General features: G+C 37.9%; 1 long non-coding RNA gene across 7 annotated transcripts in view; it reads right to left on the bottom strand.

Annotated features, from left to right (window-relative positions):
• The window catches only part of LOC102017298, a 93,599-nt gene extending 71,814 nt beyond the window's left edge, over positions 1–21,785 (bottom strand). For 3 of the 7 annotated variants that reach the window (XR_001235389.1, XR_001235391.1, XR_001235392.1), the window contains exons 1-6: positions 21,703–21,785; positions 21,156–21,310; positions 18,231–18,398; positions 16,776–16,821; positions 11,277–11,391; positions 8,863–8,916 (exon numbers count right to left, since the gene is read on the bottom strand). This is a non-coding gene — a long non-coding RNA (uncharacterized LOC102017298). Of the gene's footprint in view, positions 1–8,213; positions 8,917–11,276; positions 11,392–16,775; positions 16,822–18,230; positions 18,399–21,155; positions 21,311–21,541 lie in introns of those variants that run through there. The other 4 variants (XR_001235393.1, XR_259384.2, XR_001235388.1 and 1 more) reach the window with 4 other exon arrangements.
• Positions 21,786–26,897: the final 5,112 nt, after the last annotated feature.

The raw sequence follows: 26,897 nt of genomic DNA, 5'->3' as shown, positions 1-26,897 counted from the left end.
AAGTTTGAAACAATGAAGAGATGCTGAGTCTTCCTTATTTTATGGTCTCTGAATGACAGTTTCTGGCAGCCCCAGAAGAGGAGCTATCAGGATGCACAGAAGATGCTGACAACCAGCAGAGATATGCGAATGGCCGCTCTGACAGCACTCTTCCAAGAGGGGCTTTCAGCCGGTAATGTGCTTTACCATTTATCTGTCATCTTACAAGTAAAGAAACATTTTCTCCTGGGTAACTACCCACAGGCTCTTATTTAACATTATTACTGTTCTCTGGAGTGCTGCCAGGGAAATTTCCTTGGAGCCTATTTTAATTAATTATATGGTTTGCACTTGCTTGGTTTCCAAGTTCATATCAAGGTAAAGCTCCAGTCTAGACCTCCAGATCTTCTCTTCCTCAGCTCTGCTTTGAAGGGAAGGCTCTTGATCTAGGTGTCACAGAACACACTACTGAGCATGAATAGAAGAGCAACAGCATGTATACAGAGCTACACAAAAGAAAAAACAACCTAGGGCAAATGCACCAGAGCCCAATTTTTAGAAGATCTGAAGGACAAATACAGACCAAAATACCCAATACAAGATTTTGTAATCCTTTGACTTTCACCTCAGGTGTGTTCACCTATGTAGGACAACTTTTTCTTTTCTATCTAAGCAAAGAAATACACTAGAAGTGTTTTTAGTTAAACAAATGGCTCCTTGCCATGCACAATTTTTCTATCTGACTGTGATAGTAATATCCAAAATCGGCCTGAATTCTGAAAATATCATTTGTTTGGGTGGAGAGAAGTAAGATGGTATTTCTACATGTTGCAGTTATACCTCTTAGGTGGGCATCCCCTGCTGTACCCCCCCATTGTCCCACAGAGTCACACCCGGGATGCCTTTATGCCCCCAAATTCATCCAACCCATGCCTATGTGAATTTAAGATTTTACTTAGTATTTTACAGACCACAGGTGGAAAGATCCTTTAGCAAGGACATACTGTTCCACCTAATATTAATTCTTAGGCCTCTTGGGCCTTAACCTTACCTAGAAAATTTACAGCAGTAATTTGTTCTACTACAATTTAGCTTTGCACCATGGTGCTGCCTGCCTTTTTCTCAGATCAAACTCACTTAACCGTAGCTCCCACCCAAGGTTTCAGATAATTTCTGCAGCAGAGAAATTTAGCTAGTCCTTTGTTTGATCATAAACCATCTGCTCATGCCCAAAGGGCCTCATCCTCATATTTATGGCCGAACATGACTCTGCTCTCCCTAGGAAGAATTTGGTGCCAGACTGTAAAGTAATATATTTTCCCCTCCTTCTGTTCCTTTAAAATGAGGCTTGTATTCTTAAACTCTCTGTTGTGGAAATTATGTTTCATGTTGCTACATTTTCATGAAAGATTTCAAGACATCAAGATTTGTTTTACTTCCTTTGCTTTTAGCCCCGATGAATTTATTCCAATGCTGCCCCCTCTCTGGTCTTTTCTTCCTTGCTGAATTCCCATGAAATGAATAAAGAAGGAAAAGTAGAACTGTTCCATTTAGAGCGCATTCTTCCTGTCTTCCACCCCATCTTGGTTCATTATGTCCGGAGGATTTGTTAGAGCCTCTTCCTGGCAAGCGCCCTGTCATTCTAGGATACTCAAAATGCTCCATTCTCAAGCAGAGTCCATTACATCCTCTATAATTTGGGATCCTGTGTTCCTTTATTTTTATGTATTCCCTGTGCTAAAATACCCATTTGTTCAACTTGCTATACTGAATGAGATATTTCCTACACTTCCTAGTGAAACAACCAGACAATAAAAACAGTTCAGCAACAGACTTGTCTTTGGGAAAAGGCCGAAATAAGCAAAGATAGGGATTTATCTGATGAAAAAAGCAAAGGAAAAATAAAAAACACAGAGAAGAAGAATGGAGAGAGTTATAGATTTCTAAGGTGGTTAGAGAAGGGCTCATGACAGTTTGATATTTAGGAAAATGTTGGCGTGTGTGTTTGCTATTGCTGGTTTAACATACTATCACAAAACCTGTGCTTTAAAATTACATTTAGTTCTTCAGAGTTCAGGATGTCAGAAATCCAAAACCAGTTTTACAGGGAGTATATCAAGGCATTGACAGAGCTGCACTTGATCTGAAGGCCTGGAGGCTGAGTCTGTTGCTTGTTTTCTCAAATTTTAGAGCTACCTTAGGCCAGCAGGGCAGCACCCTGCTTCAGTGGACACACGGCCTGCATCAAATCTGCTCCTGGCTTCCTCTCCAAAGGACCCTAATGATTACATTTTGAGTCCACCTGGATAATCCAGGATAAATCTTCATCTCAAGATGCTTAATTTAATCACACCCAAAACCCTCTTTTGTACTATAAAGCAACATTTCACAGGTCCTAGCGAACCTCAGTGTCTTGAGAGACCAACTGAGCCCAACACAGATAATAAAAAACCAAGCTCTGCCGATGTGCACAGGAAGTATTTCCATGCACGGAGACCAGCAATGCAGACGTCCTGAGAGCAGAAATGATCACTAAGGCAGCCAGCATGGCGGGAGCAAAGGCAGAAAGCAGAGAGCAGCATGAGAGAGTGCAGAGACAAGGAAAAACATCCAACTGCAGAGCTGTTCAGTCAATAGTGTATAGCTCTCATGCCCACTGCAAAGATTTTGTCTTCTTTGAGGTGGAGTGAGGCAGTTTGTGTGAAGAATCCATGCCGGCGAACACATTAGCAATGATGAAATGCTCAACTCCCTTACAGCCATTGGCAGAACTTCCTAACAATACTATGGGATTTTTTTGCAGTCTTTCTTTTTATTCTTTCCCAAATCATACACACTGTCAAACATTTCTGCATTATAAATGATCAGCATTTGGAAAGCGAGTTTTCTAGAATGTCTGCTTTCCCCTAAGAATGATAAAAAGTCCTCCAGTAGAAGAGTTGAAGGTGTGCTCAGTCTCTCCAAAGTAATGCACAATGAGACAGCACTAGGAGTAGCTTTGAAGTCCATTATTAAGATTTTGGTTTCTATTCGGATGTGAGGGACAGCTAATGTGAAGGCTCCTTCCAGATGAATGTATTTCAAAATGACGAAATGCTTGTTTCCCTTTCAATATCTTTGCAAGCTTATTAACTCCTTGTACTTGATTGCTCATTGTTTTCTGTTTTGAGTATTTGACCTTAAGGATTATAGGCAACTGAAAGGGAGAGTAGGAGAGGGGAGAAGAAGGGAGAGGGGCTGTCTGCGTGAGGCTATTTGAACAGATGCCAGCAAAGCCTCCAAGCATAGATGGACACTACCTAGACAAGTTCGGACAGTTTTTGATGGAAAAATTCAGCCGGCATTAACAAGAACTGCTAATGAGGCTTTCCGGCACCGGGAGCACAGTGAGCTTGCTGAAATGGCAAGGACGGCCTGCAAGCTTTGGCTTGTCTCCCGTGCTGTTCCCTGGCACAGGAGTCTGACAGTATTCAGCAATCTCCTGGTTCTATTATGTCGGGTGTGCGCTTGGAGAGCCAATTTGGAAGTCAAACCCTGAATCTTGTCTTTTTCTCTGAATGCCGGCCACAATAGTCCAATTCTTTAGATAATATGAATGCTTCTGACTAGGAGAAGGGCCATGTTCAAGAAATTTCAGGTTCCATATTTTAACGTATTATCTCATTGCACGGAGCATCTGCATTTCTAGAAGCATATGTTTCCCACAAGGAGGTGAGCAAGTAAAATGAGTGAAAAAGAAGCAAATTTAAGACCAGAAAGGATCCACAAAGACTTGTACTTTTACAAAGAAGAGAAGCAAATATATAGAATTTAAATTCCATACTTTTTGGTCTTTTCTGCCCAATCACTACCTTATACTTTGCAAATATAGATAAATTCACATATATTCTTATTGAATTTTGCTACAGGGTCTAATTAACTGGATCTTTTTAGGAGTATTTCCTCTGTATCTAATGAAAATTTCATATAGCGTGGAGACTAAAATTACCCACCACTTATATGACTAGTAATCTTAATCTTAACCTCAACTTTTCAAAATGACAACAACAAAACACAAACAAACTTTGCAGGGTGATCCATTTGGCAAGGGTGGATGTATCTTCTGGGAAAGAAGGGCTTAAGTTGAACAGAAGTGGAAAGAACTATGTATGGAAGGAGTGGCAAATCTTCAAAGGGCCTTGTCTGAATTGTGTGGTCATCCACCACAGGGTCTGCCATCTGCCCCTGGTTTTTGATGTCCAGAAGATACGATTATAGAGAGTTCTTCCTGGTCCTCGTTGCAGTTCAGTGAAGTTTATATTTGTAATCCCGTGGAGAAGTTACTGGAATTCTAGTGCATTAACTCTTATCTACCATTTCCAGGGCAACTCATAGTGAGAATAAAGACTCCATGGCAGGGCTGGGAATTTAGCTCAGCGGCACAGTGCCTGCCTGGCAAGTGCAAGGTTGTGAGTTCTGTTCCCGGTACCGGAAAAAAACAACGGCAAAAAAGACACAATGGCATATTTGCTGTTATGGGGAGCAAAGGGTCCTAACTCCAGCTACAATGATGGCTAACTGGAACAAAGGCATGATGGCTAACTGGAACAAAGGCCTTGACCCAGGGCCAAATTTGGGTTTTATTAATTCATGAAGAAAGGAGTGGCTTCAGGATCAGTGACTGTGAGAATGGCAGGAAGTATGTGAGTGCTACAAGCTGAGCTAGGTTGGAGGCCTGAAATCACCTCTGCAAGGTGCAGAGAGGAGGATATGCAGAAAGCGTAATCTGCATGACACACTGAGGTAATAGGTGATGTTTTGGGGTTGTTTCCTCAGCTTTGGTGTGTAATTTTTTATGCCCTGGGAAATCATAGCCTCTGTCTCGAAGCTTGATCCCAGCCGGCAGTATGCAGCATGGCTCTCCATTCTGCTTTGACTCGCACATGTTTTACTTGGGAGCTATGGGGTGCAGAGAAACACTGCTCTGTCATCTTTGCTTCAAAGACTACACAACAGCACCTCAGCTGGACCAATCTGCATTGCTTAAAACCAATTGAAGGGATAAGGAAAAGTCCCAGCCAGCTCTGTACATATCAATACATGGAAATAGGGCCAGGTTCAGCCAAAATGGAGACAATTGTTCCTCCTTCAAGCAGAGTCACCCAGGAAGTTCTCCACATAAGACCTTTTGTGTTTTAAGGCATACATAAATCACTCAGAACTAAACAAGATTTTTCATTGTCTGCTCTGGTGCTAGACTCTTCTGTATAGCGAGCTCACATTCTGTCTATGTACCACGTACAGTGATTCAGTCACGCTGATCTTCACTTCTGCACAAACATGGAGCAGGGCCAGTTGGTGTGTAGGTTGTCTATTCATCTGAACCAGACACTCTCAACTCTACATCCTGAATTTTCCTCTAATCAAGTCTATTCTATAGTTGTATCCTGAGCTTCCTCTTATGTAAGAAGCAGCTACTAAGTCAAAAGTCTACCATTTAATCCTTGTAAAAATTAATAGGAAACTGTAGCAAAATACCCAAGAAATAATAGATTAAAATAAGACACATTAATGAGAGTCACTCAAAAAAAGGAGGAAAATAACTATAAAGGTGACAAAGAAAGAATTTAAAAGATCCCAGAAAACAAAACAAAATAAAAAACCGGTGGAATGGAAGACAAGCAGCACCCCTGACTTGCTGCATTGGCCTGCTAGGGATCCATGACAACACGGCACACAATTGGTCACTTACACAGCACAATTCTTCTTTCTCACAATCCTGGAGAGCACAAGTCCAAGATCAAGCTCTTCTCCCCAGGCTTCTCCTTTTGGCTGGCAGATACCTGCTGTTCTATTCTTTTTGCACATGAGCTTTCTTTTGTGCACCCAGATCCCTGTGTCTTCATGTACCCTAATCTCCACTTCTCTGCTTTTAATAAGGATGCCAGTTAGATTAGATGATGAATAGAAGTCAGCCTATGAAGCCCCCACATTGTAACTAGAATTATATGCAAATACTTGCTATATCTATGTATTTGTTTTTCCCTAGCTTCACTAACTATAAGGCCTCTAACATGCATCAAAACTGCTATGGAAGCCATTGTACATTTTGGGAGATAGATACTTTCAGAGTGAATGGCCATGCCATAGACAAATCAAAGCTGTATGGGCAAAGAAATCCCCGGGACAAGCCAAACTTTCTTGAGGTCGTAACTGACCACAGTTCCTCTTCTTCTACAAAGCTATCATCATCTCTTGCATCGCTCTACATTATCGCTTCTGCACTCATTCCTCTTGTGCTCCTCTCCAGTCCAGTTTATATCAGACAATTGGGAGACCCGCATAGCCTACACAATACGTACTGATTGGGTCTGTAAAAGTCTGATTAAAAAATTAGTTATGAGCCAAATTGAAAATCTAGACACTACTATGGCTAAACTCTTGGGATTCCTGGGGCTGACTGTGGAGTGTTCTAGTGTCTCAGTTATAATGTCTACCACACGTATGGCTGTGATTTATATGTGCAGTTGGTGATACACGTACACACATATACACAGTAGCACCATCTCTGAGGAAGAGATATTTTGATCCTAAGTATTATTGATACATAAAAATACTGAAATTTTCCAATGGACATTCGAACACAACCAGTTTACTGCAATAGTTTTTAAAGGGACATAAAATGTCTTGAATAAAAATATCATTTTTCTTTTTTTTTGCAAAATCACCATACAAGCAAGTGATGGCTTTGTGACCACTTGTGTATTGCATTTATGGAAAATATCAGATAAAATGTCTTCCTGTTTAAAAATAAAATTACCAAATTAGAAATAAATGACTAATAAACTATTTTTAAAAAGATGGGACCAAAAGCAATGACACTCAGTAGTACTGAGAACATGTAGTATTCAGATATTGGTTTCCAAACACTATTATCCAACAAAAAAGAAAAAAAGGAGGCTCAGAGAAATAGTAGTTTCTAAGACCACAGCAGAGAATATATAATATAAACTTGAACATTTTACAGTATCAGATAATTTTTAATAAAATACAGAAAGACTTGTCAAAAACAGAGGCACTGATAAAGGTGTTTCTAATAACCAAAACTGGAAAAATTGAGAGAAAAAGACAGTATTACATGATAATCCATGAATAATAAATGTCCAGGAATTCATACTGATACGTCAATAAGCAATTGAACAAATAGTAGGAAAGAACAGACAAGTCTTCCATATGGAATTCCATCTAGTAATAGAGCAATACAAAGCCACCATTATACAAAATTCACAATTATGATTGTTGCAGCAGAATCAACAGGTAAATTCTATGATTATTGAAATGAGCTAAAATTGGAGAGTAGGTTGGCACACTTTCAAAGTAGCTCCCAACAGTATTTATTAATTACGAAGGGATAGATCATGACTTTGCAGTTGGCAGTATGCACCAGAAATGCACACTAACAGGTGACCTAGGTTAACATCATTAGTAATAAAATGTATCAACATCATAAGCCCCATGCCCTCGGGAGAACACAGCATCATTTCATGATGCTCACATCAAAAATTATCTGAATTCAATTATAAGAAAACTGCAGAGAATCACAGATTGAAGAATAATTGCCAAAATAACTGATCAATAATATTAAAAATGGTCAAAGTCATGAAAGGCATGGAAATAATGTCAGGAAAGACAAGGATTAAGACTAGGGAAGTGTTTCAGAACACAAGATTAAGGGGCAATAATAATTAAGTGCAAAATGGAATACTTGATGTGATTCCGGAACAGACAATAGTGATAAAATTTGACAAAGTCTTTCTTTCATTTAATAGTACTATATCAATGAAATTTTCAGGTTTTGATAGTTGCAATAGAGTTAAATATTAAAAATAAGAACTACACAGAATTTCTGTACAAATTTGCTATAAGTTTAAAATATTTCATAATTAAAAATTTAAAAAATAAATTAAAATCTGATTTACAACAGCAATCCCTGAGTAACCTATTTATTTCTTCTTACAAGCTAATGTTTTCTGGGTTTTTAAAAATTTTTGTTTTTTACTTTGTTTTTATTTTTTGAGATAAGTTCTCCCTATTTATTCCAAGCTGGCCTTGAACTCAGGGCAACCTTCCTGCCTCAGCTTCCTGAATCTTCGGATTGCAGGAACGTGCCACCATGCCTGGCAGCAATCCAATGTTTTGAAACAATGTCCCATCATATTCTATATGAATCTATATTCATATTCTATTGAATCTATATTCAATGGTCCTTTTGTTTTTGAAGATCTGTTTTTCTATTGGGTATGCGCAGCTACCGCCATTATCATGCAATTATTCTTGTGTATGTGTCTCTGTGTGTGTGTCTGTGTCTGTGTGTGTGTGTGCGCGCATGCATGAGCATGTGAAACAATTCAACCCAACTCCTGTTTGCATGAAATCAAGGAAACACAACAAACACTGGCTAGTGTATAGAATAGATTTTTCAATTCTTTTTCAAGATTTACTATTTTCATGTCCAAGTTGAAAATTTATTGAAAGAAAAATTAAAATGTGTTTCATGTGATCTTTTTTAACTTAAAAATCTGACAATGCCTTACAGTACAAAACCTTGTAATTCAGAGAAATAATTATGAATGCAAAGTAATAGATAGAAGTGGCAATAGAAGACACAGTTGGCTTCTGATAGTAACACTAAGTGAAATAAAATCAGATGCAAGCTTAAATATCCCATGGTTTCTCTTATATGAAAAACCCAAAACATAAATGACAAACAGGGTAAAAGACAGGTCATAGGAAAAAAGAAGGCAGATCTTTTGCAAAAGAAGCAGTACTAAAAATGAAGGGAGGAGTAAGAGAGGGGAGGAAAAGGGGTTAAAAATAAAATTAAGATGTGTTATATACATGTACCAGCTCCATACAGTAATGTAATCCTCACGTACTCCAAAATGGACTAAAAAAAACCTGAAAAGAAAGAAAAAACTAACTTTTATCACTCCCAATTTTAATATGTCACAAATCAACTTCCTTTCTGACTGCCTCGGAGTCCCTATGTGTCATGCTACTTAAACTGAGTGACATCAAATAAGGCGAGAGGTGTGCACTCGATAGGAAACACCTATTTTTCTTATTGCAAATCTTCAGTACCATCTTTCTAATTTATTTCTCTCTTCACTCCTGTGTCTGCTTCTCTTGTCATCTACTGTGGTCCATCAAACATTGCTATCTCCCCAGGGACTGAAAAACATTAATAAATCAAACCTACAAGCTTCAGTGTCATGCGGTTTTCCTTATATAAGAGACCCAAAATGTAAATAAAGAGCCAAATGAAAGATAATAGGCAGGAGGGAGATAGATCTTTCTCAAAAGGGAAGAGGATCTGGAGGAGGAGGAAGGGAGAGGGGAGGGAAGGAGGGGGGATGGAAAAAGGGATTAAGATGAGTTATGTACATGTCCCAGTTCCACACAGGGAGGTAAGCGTATGTACTGTAACTGTGTACTAAAAAAAAAATTCAAAATATAAGTATATACAAAATGAAAACATTAATTTAAAAAATAAAACTAATATATTTTATTTTCCTGTGAATCTCTAATAAATATTCCCTGACTCTGACACGGGTTCATGTTAGAATATAGATATATTTGAGGATATTTATAACTGGTTTAGGAAGTGTGCAAAATTGTGAATAATCTGAAATTTGTCCAGACTTCATATTCTCTGCCTTATATTTTCACTAAGATAATTCATTTGTTATCCCATTTTTTAAAAAAAAAATAATATGGATAAACAAATACGAATAGGAGCCCATGCTTTGGTATGAAGAGATGCAAGTAAAATGTCTTATAAGGGTGACAGAATTTACATCAACCTGTTTTGTTCTTAAAAAAACAGCTCAAACAAAGCACATCCTTTAATTTAAAAATAACAATAAATGAAATGATAGCAGACTCAAGCTTTAAATTCTTCACTAATCTAATTGCAGTTGCTTGATCACTTCCCACAACACTATTATTTAACTTATCTTGCCCTAATTATAGTGTTCTACTTTTTAGAAGAATTATCTTCAAATGTATGTTTGCTCTTTAATATGTTGGTATTTTGAAAGTGAAAGATGCTACACTTGCGTCTCCCTCTCCTCGTAGTTCTTAATGTTTGATCCCTAACAACAATTTCAAAACCTAAAAGTAAATTGGTATTTTACAAAAACATTCTGGTTGGTTTTAAAGAATTTAGTCAAGACAAAATAACGGGTTTTAATTTTCTATTTTGTGAAATAACATATTCTGTGGTGAAAGAGGAGCAATTACAGTTATTTGTTTTTACTCATTTTCACTTGGAATGCTGTGAGCCTAGAAGCAGAGGTAGTTGCGAATGAATGAAATAGAGGATTTTTTTTTTATTAGTGCTTGTTTTAATGTTTAGAATTGGTTACATGAAATTCTGTTGACTAAAGAGGGACTGATTTCATAATGTCCAGACAAGACAATGCCCAGTCCTATATACCCACATATCAAATCTGTCACTTAATGTTTTTGTTGAAAGTCAGACACATCACAAACCTAACACATGAAACTAGAGCTCCTGATGTATACACCAACAAGCCACCTCTTGCCATTATGTCATATCAGATAACAGTAGCATCATTATTTCAACTTTACATGACCAAATGCTTTGCAGTTGTGGTTTTAGGGTTCAGGCTTATCCAGCAAAATCTTATTTCAGAAAGCTGAACATTTCAGCTGAATTCAGTCTGCAGTCAGAATTCTCTATTTTCAAGAAATCTCAGTCTTTGCTTTTAAGGTATTCATTTATTTTCGTGAAGACCATCCAGATTATGAAAGGTAATATCCTTTAAAGTAACTTATTCTAAGTGTTAATTATAACTAAAGTAATACATTTTCATCAACATCTAGATGAGCAAGTAATTGGTCACCCAAGTCTAGCCATGTTCACATAAAAATCACTGTCATAAGAGTCATTCTTGACTACCCTTCACCAGAATCCAGCCATTAAACCATCCCATCTGCTCTATTTACTACCCTGGCAGAAGTTATCACAATCACTTGCCTAGATCATTGCAATAGCACTTTGCTACCAGGTTTCTCTACTTCTGTCTTTTGCATACTCTAGGCACATAACCTCCTACCTCAGGGTCATTGTCCTTGCTATTCTTTTTCCTCCAAGGCCATTTTGCAATTATTCTTGTGACTGAATACACACTTCTAATCCTAATTCAAAAGTCACTGTCTTGGTCAGCTTCCCATTTCTATGCAAATACCTGAGATAAACAACATATAAGGACGAAAGACTGATTGTGACTCACAGTTGTGGAGGTTTCTGTCTTTGGTCAGCCCGTTCTGTTGTTTCTGTGCCTGTGAGAAGGCAGAACATCACTGTGGGAGCTCAAGGCCAAGAATGAGGACTGTCATGGTGGCCTGCTGGTGAGAAGGGGACGAGGAGGAGCAATGAGAGAGAGGGAGAAAACCATTTCCTGGAGTCCCAACATCCCCATGGAGGACAGGATCTCACTGATCTAATTTCATTTACTAGACCCCACCTATGAATGGTTCTACTCTTTCCCAATGGGGCTACAGCTGAAGACCAAGCCTTTAACACATTAGCCTTTGGAAGACATTGCAGATCCAAGTTATGCCAGTGGGCATCCCACTAGGTTTTTCCTGGCCTCCTCTATCACCTATTATGAGCTGTCCTTCACTTTCCTATTTCTTGGTTTATTTTTTATATACTATCTTAGTTAACTATTACGTATTGTTTTTCCTTCACTAAAATGTGAGCTCACTAAAATGTGAGCTCTATAAGGTAAGGTAAGGGAGAGAGAGAGAAGGTAAGGGAGAGAGAGAGAGAGAGAGAAGGGGAGGGGGATGGACATGCACACTCATAAGGAGAGGTGCTACCATTAGTAGGTATTCAATACTAATACTACTACTTTAATAATGGAAGTGACTTTAGAAATTAACAAGAATTAAAGGAAATTTTGTGATCTGGTGTGTCAGCAACATAAATACATAAGGTATTATTCAAGGCAGAGCGGAAAAACAAGTTCATAAATTTTGGCTTAAGCCAGATTAGCACAATAAGGAGACAGCAAGCATTCAGTGTCAATGAAATGTTAAGTTTAAGGGTGGGGACAATTAGTATAGAATGAACTTAGATTAGTTAGCTGGAGGTGACTATAAAATATCTTGAGGGAACAGTGTCCTACACAATAGAAGAGATTGAAAAATTTTAAGTAGTGTGACAAAGCCAGTCACATTTTTACTAAAATAAGTCATAGACTTTAATTTCAATAACATGTTAGAGTAGGGCTATGAAGAGAAGTGGCTGTTTCTGAAATAATCTTGCTTACAATAACTCTCAGGGTCACTGAATCTTAAGGGGAGAAAAGAAAGTGATAACAATGTTATTAAAGATGAAAATCTATCTCCTATATTAAATACAAACAAAAAATGAGAAAAGTGTTGTGATTATTAATTTCTGAGTCTGTGTTGCACTGAACAAAAAAGTCATTTTGAAGTAATAAACAAATATAATTGTAACAATGACTTAGGTTCACATGGGAGCTGAGGAACTAATTATTTTCACCCTCTAAAGTACCTACTGCTGTTTATCAGGTTTGCAAGATAAATGCTTTCACTGTTATATTTATGTAAATCCCCCTTCAGTACCTTTCTTTTTATCAGTGCATATAAAAAATTGATTTCCTAATACTTTCTAATTTTTTTCAATTAACATACTTATACTTGCACTTTATTAAATTCAGTTTTTCTTGATGTGCAGTATCTTATCAACTTATCCCCAAAAAGTAGGTTCTGGAATCAATCAAGATTTGAGAACTTAATTTCCTCCCTGTGAATAGAGTCTACCTCTTCTCACCTTCTGAATGATACCCCCTGCTTTCATTATGTCAGAACCAGTAACTTCACCCTTGCTAAAGCCTTAGGAAGAACTGAAAAATGAAACTAAAAGTTGTTACTAAATCTCATTATATAATGAAAATTGCTGAATAATTTAAAAAAAAAAAAAAAAAACCTCTCCAAGCAGAAATTTTTCTCATGTGAATTGTTCATCCTCTCGTTGGAAGACAGAATGGGCATGTTCATTTTAATGTTACATTACAATGAAGAAGTAAAACCATACCCTTCATTATATTCACTAAATAGATAATGTCTATCAATGCACATTTCTATGTTTCTTATGCTCTGCAAGCACCTTCTAAAAGAGGATAAAACAGCATTTTCTAGATGGAGAAAGAAGCAGACCGGTGAGACCATACCTTTAAGTGCTTTAAAGAATACATTGGAATAGATTTAAGACCGATCAATTACACAAATAATTCTTAGGCAAACTCAAATAGTACCTTAGAGGAAAGAATGGGAGTTTCTCCACCATTCTTCCTTCCTTAGATATAGAATGGCTCCAATTTGATTTATGGGTTTCCTAGTTTTATCCATTTTGGTTACTTTTGAGCACAAAACTAACACCAACTGCCTCGAGTCTGACAAGGATGGCCTTGAAGTGCTTAGTCTGAGTAAACTTTCGACAGGCTTATCCTGACTGTAGGCCCACAACTCCCCTTTCACTACAGCTTTTACTTTAGGTAACTCAGAAGTTTTTATTTATTTGTTTATTTATTTATTTTTCTGTCTACTTCAGAGGCATATTTCCTGTATCACAGAAATGCCTTTCGCAAGGACTTGGGAAATGTCACCAATAAATATGTACAACCCTGAGCTCCTGGTCTCCAGAAGAGGGCAGGAGAATAACTTTGGGATAACTGCCAGTTAGCAAACATAGGTGGTCTATCTTGACCATCTTCTCATCCCAGATCTCCTGCAACTTTCCCACTTGCTTGCCACACCATTGCAAGAGTTGTTTTTTGTGTTAATGGAAGTAAACTCATTCTCTTTTCCCATTGTAGCAGTCTTTTTCCTTTGGAATAGTGGAAGGCTTGAACACGTCTTCTTTGTGTTACCTGCTGGTGAAGCCTATCAGCTCAGGTGTGCTTTTTCGCTGCTAACCAAATCAAAGGAGGCCATTTGTTGTTGATGAAAAGCAAAAAGGATTTATTCAAAGCTGGTTCAGAGGCTGAGGGGCCTTGTTCACCTTAAATCATCATCTCATCTTGTGCATGTGCTTTAGGGCCTCAATTGAGAAGCACATGTAAAGTCAGGTAAGAAAGCAGACTGGTCATTTTTGAGGGCCTCAAATACTAAAAGTCTGCTAGGTTGATGCTTAAGAAAACTGAAATACCTAAAAAGTTAAATTTATAAATTTAGTTTAAAATTCTTAAAAGAATTTAAATAGCTAGATTGCTGAAGGAAGTTATTGTTTAAGAGAATTTGTCATTAAATATGAACTAGCTAGCCAAATAATAATTAAAGAATAAGTAAAAGGGTAGAGGCAACTGCTTTTCATCAAATAAAATATATTTAGGTTGATAAAGGACATGATAAAATTTATAAAACAAAAGAAGTTTGAAGATGAAAAATATTTTATAATTTGTAACTTTAATAAATTAACTGCCAATATCAACAAAGTATCAAACACTTTCAGTGCCAAAAGGCATTCTAAAAACTCACATTAACTAATCAAGTTTTGTACTGATTTATCCAGTCTTTCAGGGATTATCTTGAATAGCTTGACCACTGATTCACTAAAAGGTCAATGAAAGGATTTCAAATATTATGTGTGGAAAAATTATCTGTACAAAGTTTTTTTACTTATTTTTGAAAATAAATCAACACTCAAAGTATCTGCTCCTTTAAAAAAATCTTCTGCACTTTAAATGTCAAGAAAAAATATATTTTCCTAATTTTATTTGATGTTTATTTTAGCTAGCCTAAGTGACTTCATTAGGTCTTTAAAGACTCACTGATGCGTTTATATGCATAGGTGGAATTCTTTAATGTTTAAAGAAATGTGAGTCTTTAGAACAAAAACAATTGTGCCCATTTAGAGCATTGGTTTCTAATTTTATTAAATTATTTTAGAAATAGTGCTGTGCTAAATACCATATTCTAATATATCATAAGTGTTCCTATCCACGTTATAAGTGTTGAAAACAAATGCTAAATAATATTTTTTAAAATACAGTCAAGTTTTGATTTCTAAGCATAATTCATTCCAGAAACATGCTTGTAAACCAAAGTACTTGTACATGAAAGCAAATTTCCCCATAAAAATAATGGATATTTTTACCATTCCACAAGCTGAAATGTATTCATATAAAATGATTACAGTACTATCATACAAAATAATAAAGACAATATAAAGAAAAATAAACAATTTAATCTGCTGTTACCTTTGAAAAGCTCTGTGGCTGGTGTGAGGGAGATAAGAGATTGGAGGGTTATTGTGTAGGATGAATTTCACTATCACTAACAGAATCACTGCTATTTATTCAGTGGAATTTTGAGTGTGTGTGCAAATTTAATAAGCAACCTATCCAATGACATTTGCTTTTGTCTCCTTTTGAGGATTTTGCAGAAATGTGACACTGCATTTTATATAGAGGAAAGAAATTCCTGACCTGCTAGGCTTCCAGTACAAGTTCCTGTTCTCTAAAATGAAAGAATGAATTTTTAGGAACAACGGAGGTTAACAGCAGAATATATCTATTGGGGGAAAGAAAGCTTCTGTCTGAGAGTGAGGCAGAAGGTGTCTGGAGTATGTTGCCAAGGGACCTACTTTTCTAGGGATTTTTATAGAGCAAAACCATGAGGTGCAGTGGGTTCAAGCTGGGAAAAATGGGAAATCACAAGGTGGGCATGAGACGGGACAAGGTCAACCGATAAGATTATGAACATAATTACTCAGGTAATATTGAATAAATGGGGATCAGATGGGCAAGTCATGTAGCAAGTAGGCATGAATACAGAACAAGGCCTTTTCCTGTGGAGGGTTGGGTTAATGGCTCTTCCTGGCTTTCTCAAGGTGATGGATGTCTATTTAGACTATCAATCCCTGATGTTTATCCTTAAGAAGTGTCTTAGTTACTTTTACCTTGTTGCTGGGACAAAATGCTCAATGACAAAAATTAAGGAAGGAAAGCTCAGTTTGTGGAGGTTTCAGTCCATGCTCAGCTGGCTCCACGGCAGAGTGGCACATGGCAGAGGGCAACAGGTCATGATGGCAGAAAACAGCAAAAGCAACAAGAGCAAAAGGGAGGAGCTCGAATAAGCCTCTTCCCTTCCCTTGTACTGTATGCAAGCTACCCACCAGGATGGGTGTAGCACTCATATCCATAATCCCCACACTGGACCATGAATCAATCAAAAACTCCAGAAGCCCATCCCATGACCACATGAGGCTTTTGGTGGAACATCTAGACACAAACCATAACAGGAAGTATGTGAGTGCATTCATTTCATCTTTTGTCTTGAGGTCTAGCCCTCAGCAGAGGTGTCTGTCTCATGGGTTTAGCCCTGTCTGACTACCTATGATATTTCTGTGTAACATATCTATAACATACTGTTGTTAAACAGATTTATCACTCATACTGCTACAGCCTTATTCTGGTAGTGATTTTCCACAAAATTTTACAGTGTCTCCCACATTTTACATTTCTTCCTATTCTCATTTGATGTGAGGGATTTCCACTACCTTTTTCTCCTCCTCCTCTGCAGATGAGGTCTCCTCCATAACCTCTTGTTGGGAGACAATCAACCACAATCCCGCAGAGAGAGGAGGAGAGAGGGAGACAGAAAAGAAGGGCGACGGGGAGAGGCAGAGAGAGAAAAGAGCCACTGGTTCAGTTGAGATCATGTGATATTTGGCATCATGAACTGCAGTGATCCCTCACCTGTCATGGGAGTTATGTTCCAGAGGCCCCCGCAATAGGTGAAAATCTGCAAAGAGGTGGCGTTATATTTATTTTATTATTTATATATACATTTAAGGCTTTATAAACACTTCCCGCACTCCTGCACACTATCCCCGGGCGACACTTCTTCCCAAAGCGTCTCGGCTTCCAGCTGGGGCAGTGCCTGGGGACGCCCAGTGAATGGGTATCTCAGCTCTGACGGCAGGAGCGGAGGATGGGACGGGTGTGGATGGAGGGCGGGAGCGGGCGGGGGAGTGGGGCCCGCGGGACCAGCCCCGCCGAGCCCAGTGCCTGGCCTGCACTGCTTGCCCCGCCCAGGCCTTGCCCCGGAGGTGGTGCCATGTGCCCTCCTCGCCTATAAGCAGCACCAGCCCAGGTGGCTCTGCTGGGCTGGGGCTAGCGGTAGTGGCGAACTGCATTTCCATTGTGTACAGTAGTGTATTCATCCTCTGATGAAATACATGCTGTACAGTATTTTATTTCGATTTAATATTCTTTTAATATGTTTGAATTATCATTTTTATATTTTTAAAAAATTCTAGGGAAAAATAATAAAAATAAATAAAATCATATATATTATACAAATACCTATATACCGCAAAAATCCTGTGATATGACAAAAACTCTGTGATATGGCAAAACCTCTGTGATACAGAATTAGATACATCTTTTTAAAAACCTGTGATACAGTGAAGCCGTCATAAGTAAACCATGATATAGTGAGGGAGGACTTGTACTCCTATTGCAAAACATCCTCCATTAGTCAAGTCAACATTTATGAGAAACGTTTGTTGGTCTTGAGGGACACTCTTGAACAAGTTACTCACCATTCCAGGTTTTACTGTAACTGAAATGAGTAAGAAAATACATGAAGTATAAGAAGATCTCATTTTTCTGGGGTTCCCAAAGGGATCAAGTGTTTTTACTCTAATTCTTATAGAATAGCTAAGCACTTAACAGTAGGTGCGATGTAAATGTGTTCTACACATAATCATCCACCGTCAGATGTAAGACTTTCCCAGTCATAAAATTGTTTCTTTGGGAAATGATTTGAGGAGGTTTAATTTATTCTGTGAGCTTCAGGAAATAATTGAGTGACAAATGGTCACTTCCTCTATGCAGACATGAAGTTTCCTCTTCAGATTAATGTAACACTAAAGTTACTGTGTAGAGGGAAAGCTTCAAGGAAAAGCCAGTAGCACATAATTAAAAAGCTAATTTCAACACATTCAAGAGGAAAAACCTGGAAGGACTTCCCAGGAGGCTAAGTGAAAAATATTTACTGGCAAGGTTAATTAAAATAAAAATGAATGAAACAAGGATATAGAATGCAGGAATGTGGGGAGGCGGCAGGTCAAGAGGGGAAGAGGGTGACAGCATTTGTTTGCAAACTGATTTGAGAAAAGCAGGGAAAGCGTAAGCAAGAGCTCTTACACTCAGATTGGCATTTACTAAGTGCAGCTTGGCTGTTTTCATGGGTAACGAGGAGCAGCATTTCTCAAGGCAAGGCCACTCCATGACGCAGGGAAAGAAGCCAAGGAGAAAGCAGCATGTCTGAAGGCCATACCGTTTCATCCAGGAAGGGTGATCTAGCTCTGTGTACTGTTGGAAAGAATTACATGTGCATTACTGAGAAAGAAAGTCAGACCTTTTTATTTTTCATCCAGTTCGAACAAAAACCGGGACATAATCAACATAACAAAAGATGTGCTGATTACTTAATATAATTCTACTGCATTCATCAAAAAAGCCTTTCTCTCTGTATAAGCCAGTTCTCCACAAGTAGTTAGGTGTCTCACAGAGCTAATGAAAGGTAACCTCAAAGAAGCACTTACATTCACGTGCATTAGCAAAAGTGTAGGCACAGCCACCTACTGGGTATGCGATGAAGTGCAAGGACAGGTTCCCCATTATAAAGTACCTCCCTCCTGGGCTTGCTACTGTTCAAGAAATGCCCCCCAGCAGAATCTTTTACATATAGGCATTGTTTTCTCTGAAGGCCCATGTTAAAATGTGCATCTGTTAGCTAAAAGGAAAACTAGATTTAGTCCTAGTCTTCATCTGTAAATTTTGATTATATTGTAAATGGCATTTTTGGGCCCCAGCATTTCTTCTTTGTAAAGTATTCCAATTCATGTGAGCTGGCCTTAAAACATCTGTATAGAATTTTTATGTGTGAATTATATACAAAGTTAGTACTATATTTGTATTTTTAACCACTAATACATTTACAAATATAAATAAAATTTTACAAAGACCTTTACAAATATAAAATATGTTTATAGAATTAATGATAGTCAAATTAATGAGAAATTTAGTGGGAAGAGAGTACTGTCTTGCTTAAAATGAATTATTGAATAATTATTGAATTATTGTGTTACATAAGAAATGGATTTTTCCATGACTGGTTTCACTCGGATAGCACTTTTGATACTGTGGATTGAATGCATCATGGGCATTTTAAGCACTCATTGTTTATTCATTGATTTTGACTCTTTTCATCTGTGAATGGAGCTCAACATTTCAAGGAGCGCTTCTTGTAGACCTTGCATGTGTATTTTTATACCGGAGTCCCAATCAAGCAGTGTTGTAAACATAAAAATTCAAAGTCTACAATCAAGAAATCAATCATCAATTCTTAGTTTATAAGATGGTCATCCAAATGATGCAGCATATGTTTATTTTAAAATGTAATCACTCCACACATCTCAGTTGTTTAAATACAAATAAGGATCACAACTTCCCCAAATATTTCCATGGTTACAGAAGCTCTCACCAGATGCAGAGTGTGCTGCAGGGCTCCAGAGCAATGTTTACCTTTAGAAGATTCTGCCATGATGAGACTGTGCTACATCTGTACCATTCAGCACAGTCACCACTAGCAAAATTTGACTATAGAGTTAGCGGACATGTAGTTAATATGACTGGAAAAGTGAATAATAAATTCTATTTAAATTTGATTTACTTCAATTTAAATAGCTATGGTTTAGTGCCTACTATAATGGCCAGCAAAGCTGTAGGGTTTTTTTTTCTTTCTCCTGAAATCCTAACAAATTCTAGCTTTCCAAGATGTTACTAAAACAACTTGTATAGTAATTTACTCAGTCGATTTAATAGATTAAAACATGTACTTATTAGCTCAGAGTTTTGTGGGTCAGAAATTTGGGAGCAGCTTGCCTGGGTGGTTCTGCCTCAGTGTGTCACGTGCCACTGCAGCCAGGGTGTTTGCCAAGGCTCCCATGATCTGAGGACTCGACTGGCGCTGCAGGATGAGCTCTAGCACAGCTTGCCGTGTAGTTGCTGTCAGAAGGCCTCAGGGCCTGCTGGCTGCTGGCGGGACCTGCGTTTCTTTGCCAGGAGGGCTTCTCCAGAAGGCTGCTTAATGTGACCTCCCGATATGGAAGCTGGCTTCCTCTAGAACATATGATTCAAGCTTCTTTCAGAGTGTGTCAACACAGGAACGCAAAGTGCTTTTGATGACACAGTTTTCAATTCACGCCCTGTCACTTCCTCTTTCTTCTGCTTATTAGAGCCTAGTCACTATTTTCAGCCCACTCTCAGAGAAAGGAGAACACACTCTGACTCTTAAGCCTGGAAATGTAGCGCTTGCGCACACAATTTACATTTACCGTAGATGTATTAACTCGTAATAGAGCTAATGAGTGAAAAACTTGCCCTTGAACTTATTTCACTCTTAGTCTGAGCTCAGTGTTTTAATCATAGCTCTCTACTGCTTAGAACAATCACATATTCAAATGGATGATCTCTCGAGATCACATTTAGAAACCAAATGCAATCTAAATGCAAGTGTCTACCTTAAATTTTGTTGATCTTTAAAAAGCATGAATTTTAAAACTCTTAAATTCTCAAGTGCTACTTTACACTATGATTTCATCACTTAAAACTATTCCTTTTCCTCAGAAATTGGATGCATTATATTCAGAAGGAAGATAAAGTAATCAGAAAGGCTCTAAAGCCAAAATCCCCGGCATTTGGCATTCCAGGATCCAGTGACACACTGGAAAGTCAAGCTGTCTTGCTGTCTTCTAGGGAATGGCAGAGTGACACAACTCCTGTGTGTTTTCCGTAGAGTCTCATTTAAGCTGTGTCACACAGGCTGGTGGGGGGAGGTTCCCAGAGAAGCATAGTTCAAATGCAATTTCCAATCTTTATCTGATCTCTCGCAAAACAACAGAAAACATCCAAGTACATGTTGACTAGAACTCTTACCCAAACTCCCCCCTTCTATTCTCTAGTACCAGTAAATGCCTGAGATTTGCATTAGTCTGACAGAAGAGTCCTTGGCCATCCTTTCTGACAACCCAGCCCCCGTTCCTTCCCCTTTTCCATTCTACTCACATGGCAGCGTTCACAAACCTTCTCTTTGAGGTGATGATCCCTAAGGAGTATTTTAGTTCTTCTCTCCTCATTAGGTAAGCTAAAAAGCTTGGCTTCTGTCCTTTCTGTTTTCTTATGGACTATGACCTTAACCCAAATCACTAGCAACCTGAAAACTAGAAGAAACAGCAAGATAATGCAGTGATCCACAAGCTTCTTCACAAGCAAGTTGAAGGGGGACCATGTCTAAGAGTATTTAGTATTTTTTTCCACCACCCCCAATATAGTGAACTGCTGGCACAAAGGAATAGTGAATGCACAAGTTGGACACGAAACTCAGAAGTGGCTGAACAGAAAAACCGCCCAGAAAGAGATTTGCATTTAATAATTGGGAAAATCATTCATACCCTTTCTGTGAGGGAATTTGACTATGAAAACCTTGCAAAGGAAACCAGGGAATGGGAGAGCAGAAGCAGAGAGAGAAAGAGCTATAGGACAGTAAGCTGTGCATAAACAGGAGACCTGAGCAGACAAGAGGAAAATGGTTTTAAAATAAAGTCTGATTAACTGAGACAAGTCGAGTTGTAGCAGAAAGTGCTGCCCCACCAGTATACTTTAGTTTCTTAGTTGCTGCGGTAATGATAGTTTCTGTTCCAGTTGCTGTTGTTTCTGTCTCTTAGAAACTGCTGGTCACTGTGATGCATAGCTAGTCACTACGAGGCACATCGTATAAACCAATCCCCAGCTGACAAGCCATTCTGCCTCTGTACTTTCTGTTTGCTTTTCCTATACAAGCCCTACACCACCAGAGATCAGGGCCTGATTTTCTGGAAATGATCCTGATCAGTGCCTATCGACCTAAATAAATCTACCTCCAAATCCTGAGAGTCCTTTCAGTGTTTCTGCTTGCTGTTGCAAAGTGCGCCTTTCTCTTGCAACTCAGATGCCTCTGATACACCTATAAAAGTATACAAACTGTCTTTTCTATCTTTTAATAGCTTTTATTTAGAGTTACTGTTACTTCTTTTCTAAAATCTCAATGTCAGTTCTAGTATAAATTGCTACAGGAAGCGCGCTAGCATTCACTGGATGGCTGTTCTGTATCAGTCAAAGTTTTTACTGCCATGAAAATACTGACACGTCTCTGTTATTAGGGTCATTTCATATACAGATATTAAGTACTGAGCCACAGAGTATAGAAACAGCTTGCTCCAGGCTGTATGATTTGTAAGTGACAGAGGTGGTGTGTATGAGTCATTTTGAGCTGCTATACAAAATTCCCAAACCCTAGGTAATTTATAAACAACATAAATTTATTTATTGCTCTAGAAGATGAACAGTCGTCTAGAATAGGTGTTGCTCTCTACTTCCAAAAGGGTGCCTTGTCACTGTCACTTCCAGAGAGAAAAAAGCCTGAGATCTTCAGAAGATCTGAAGGACAAAGCTATACAAATGCTAGATCCCTCAGCCATGTCATAAACTCACTAATTTTATTCATGGGGGCTCATGACATAATCACCCTAAAGTCCCTATTTCTTAATAATTACTTTGGGCTTCAATTTTCTATAAGTTTGTGGAGGGGGGCTACACAAAAGTTCAAACCATAGAAGGTAGAATTTAAACCTAAATATTCTGGTTCCAAAACTCTACTATATTCTTTCACTATTCTAGATGAAAGAGTTCTTGGTTCACTACAGGGCAATTTCCTAACACATTATCCTGACATGAATAATTTCCTAACATCTTATTCTTACACAATGTAGCCCGTAACAGCCTGTATTTAATTCCACTACCTCAGTCCTCACAACCCTAGCCTCCTCTCCTACTGTCTTCCAAAACTGTAGCCTGCATGCTCTGTATTGCCTGGCTTTTCCCTTTTATGCCTAATCTGAGTGAGGGTGGGATCTCAGAGAAAAACAGCACAGAGAAACAGCAGGTCTCCCAACTGCCACGTTTTCCTGAATTTGAATTCTAAGGCTGCAGAATCCAACTTTGACAAATAACGTGATCTTTCAGACTGTTTCATAAGTGTTTATTCAGCCTCTCAGCTGAAGAACAAGGAAAATGAAATTTAGTGCTGAGCTATGTGAATGTAGCCCAGCTCTTGGAGAGTTTATTTTTATGACAGATTCCATTTTCTGCTGCTGGCATGATTACATGGAACACATTTGTCCACTGAGAGTGCATTTGTATCTTTTGCATGGGCTAACTCAGTGGTAGCATTTAATTTCTGCAATATTATTCACTTACCAGACCAAAAGATACTTCATGCTCAGAATTACAAAGTTTACTGAAATGGTATTACAAGAATCAGTTCTGAGAGGCAAAAGGAGCATCAGTGCTTAGCTTGAGACTGTCTTATCTTCAAAGTGCAAATATCAATGAGGTGATTAGCTTTATGGACAAATTTAGGTTTCAAGAGGTGTGAATATGTACTCTCTCATTAAGGTTATGCTGCAGTATTGTTTATTGTGTAAAGCTATAGTTGAAAATTGAAATAAGTATAGCATGAGACCGACAGGATGTATGTTAATAAGGACTGGTGAATTGGATTAGCGAACACACCTCAAAAAAGAGCTGTCTCTCATCAGATAACACAAATTGTTGAAATGCCAAAATGTAGCTCAAGATCAGATATTCTGACTCCTGAGAAGGAGGATTCCTGTGTATCTATGAAATAGCTTGATGTTTGAATGTTTGGCGAATGTGGTAGGCAAGATTCTAAGAATCACCACCAAAGACCAAGAGCATTCTTCCTTGTATAATCCTCTCCCCCTTGACTGTGAGGGGAATCTCGTAATATGATGACATGCTACCCTCATGATTATTACATGATATCAAAAAAGAAAAGTTCAAGAAAAACGACAGATCTCTGTTGCCTTTGAAGATAGAGAGGGCTATGCTCAAGAAGCAGCTAACCTACGTCTAGGATCTGAAGGCATTCCCAGACTAATAGCCAGACAGGAAGCGGTGATGTCAGTCCTGCAACCATAAAAGACTGAATTTTGCAAACAACTTGAAAGAGCTGGAAACGAATACTTCTTGAGGACTTTTAGAAAGTTCTCATCCCATCTAACTCGTTCATCTTGATCTTGTGAGATTCTGAACAGAGAACCCAGTTAAGCCCTGTGACTTATGACTTCCAGAACTGTGAACTAACAGATAGGCATTGTTTTAGGTCGCTAAGTATGAGACTAGTTTATACTCAGCAATAGAAAACTAGTGCCGTAAGCAATTCATTTTAGAATCTTTAGGAACGAGCTTAGCACATATCCTTAGTCAATGAGGTATCATCTGCAAATTTTGGTAGGATGAAGGTGTCATGAGAAGGTTCAGATACAAGAGATCCTAAACACATCTCCATCTTTCTATGTAATAAGTTATGCCATATGCTTCTGGTGGTTATCAGTGAAAGTCAGTCTTAAAATAAATGCATTTTGATTCAGTTTCTTAGATTGATTGAATACGTTTTGAAATGCAAGTGGAAATTCATCACAAAGTGATAATGGGTAAATACATAAGATGATGCAGTGCATAACTTAATAGAAATGAATTTATTGCTCTGTGGATATTTTCTGTGCTTGGTAATTGTGATAAATTAAGATGACAGAAATTTTCCTGTACTACATTTTTCCCCAAAATGATTTGGGGATAAGTATTTCTTTAAAATTTGATTGTATGCCTCCACAAATATGCTTTATTTTGAGTGACCCTTGTCTTTAAAGTGGATAGCAAATATTTCCACTCCCAACAGATTCCTAGGTTGAATAGGTTTTAATAAATATAGGACAAATTCAGAAATTTCAGAAAATATTGATCCCACAAAGTATTAGTTACCAATACATTTTGGAAAATTATTTTTGGTGATTTTTGTCATAAAATTCTTCTCAATTCCTGGATGAAGTAATCATACTCTTTGACTGAAATGATTTTCAAGTATGAAAATGATTAATCAGGATGTATTTTCTCTAGTATGCCTCACAAGACTCTTCATATATTCACCATCATTAACTGAACATCTATTATGTTCAATTTTGGCCATAAAATTTTCAGTTCCTGGTCCTAATAATAATAATGCTCTTTGGCTAAAGTGATATTTAGGTATCAGAATGACTAATCAGTATTTCTCTGGCAGCCTTCACAAGACTGTTCTTTCACCAGCATCAATCAAACATCTATTAGGTTTAAGTCACTATGTCATAAACAGGATACTAACAATGAATATAACAGAAAGATAAATTAGCTAGCAAAGTTCAAATATGCTATCACTTCCTGCTTTTCTTTTCTAATTCTTCTGGTATAGGTAAGGAATAAGCACACATGTTGTATTAAAGATGCTACTAAAAGTTTCTATTTCCCTTCTCCCTCACCACACACACAAACAGCAATTTAAAGACAAAAGACGACTGAACTCAGTGAGTCAGAGATGGAAAAGCTGGGCAGTGGCAGGATGTCCATTTCCTTTCACTATTTGCAGAGAGAAATCTGGAGCTACTAAACTGAATTTGAACTCAAGACACTGGGGAGACCATTCTGCTCTCCTTTGCAGACACATGGCCAAATCTGTACCATACAGGTCACAGAAGTCCATCTTCCTCTGCTGAAGGGTTTGGAGAGGGCAGTAGGGCTTTCAAGAGGAGGTTAGGGCCTTGAAGAAAGTTTGGGGACATCTGGTATGTTAGTCTGTTTTCTGTTGTTTTAACAGAGTACGAGAATGAGGAAGTTGTAAAGACAGTTTATTTTGCCTCTGAATTCTGGAGAGATAGGCTGTTCAAGGCATGTGCTGGCATCTGGTGTGGGCCTTGGAGCTGCACCATAGCATGGCAAAGGCCACCACAGGGTGCTACAGACCAAGCATGTCAGAGAGAAGTGCTTGCTGTTTTAACAAACTCACTTCCGTAATAACCCATAAGTACTTTAATCTATGAATTCACTAATCCATTTACAAAGGCAGAGCCCTCATGACTCAGTCACCTGCAGAATGCCCACTTTCAAGTACATCTAACATTTGGACTTGGGGACTTGGTTTCAAAGACATTAAATTTGAAGGCTATATGAAGCTATAACACTTGGTTACTAATGTTTTCACAAATGTAACATATTTGGGCCCTGAAGCTTTACCCCTTTTTCCAGAATTTCTAAGCTAAGTTCTTTTTAGTATAAGCCCCTGATTATGTCTTTAAAATCAACCATTCAGTTACTTAATAAAATTACAAAATGGTATATATTCCACAAATCAAATATGTCTATCTTTATTTGTTCTTAATTTTTTTCATATGCCTATCTTCAAAGGCCACTGATAATTATTAAAATTGACTGGAAATACTATAAGTTTACATTAAAGCATATCTAACACTGTTTCCCTTAGAATTTTCCAATTTGTATGTTATAAATATTAAATAAAGTATACATTTAAACTCATTACCCTCTGACTGCACAGTAGTTTTTTTTTCTTTGGGATTCCAGAAACTTCTTGTGGGGGGGGGGTAGGTGCCATCTTCCACATGAAGAGTAACAAAGTTGTCTAGATCTTGGCACTTTAAAAAATTTTTTTAGCATTTTGTATACTGACAAAGAAGTAAAAGAAAATAACTGAAACTTAAATGTGAAAAACTCTTTATAATTCAATCCATAATTTTACATATTCACCTTACATGTCAGTGAAAAATCATCAACTATTATGAAGACAGGGCACACACACAAAAGAACTGAAAAATAGAAAACATTTCAAAAAAATATATTCCAGCTATGAAAGAATTGCTT

This window comes from Chinchilla lanigera, unplaced genomic scaffold (genome assembly GCF_000276665.1).
Source record: "Chinchilla lanigera isolate Chin_1 unplaced genomic scaffold, ChiLan1.0 scaffold00004, whole genome shotgun sequence".
NCBI lineage: Eukaryota > Metazoa > Chordata > Mammalia > Rodentia > Chinchillidae > Chinchilla > Chinchilla lanigera.
Note: the sequence above shows the minus strand (reverse complement) of the source record. Positions and strands in the feature narration are given on the sequence as shown.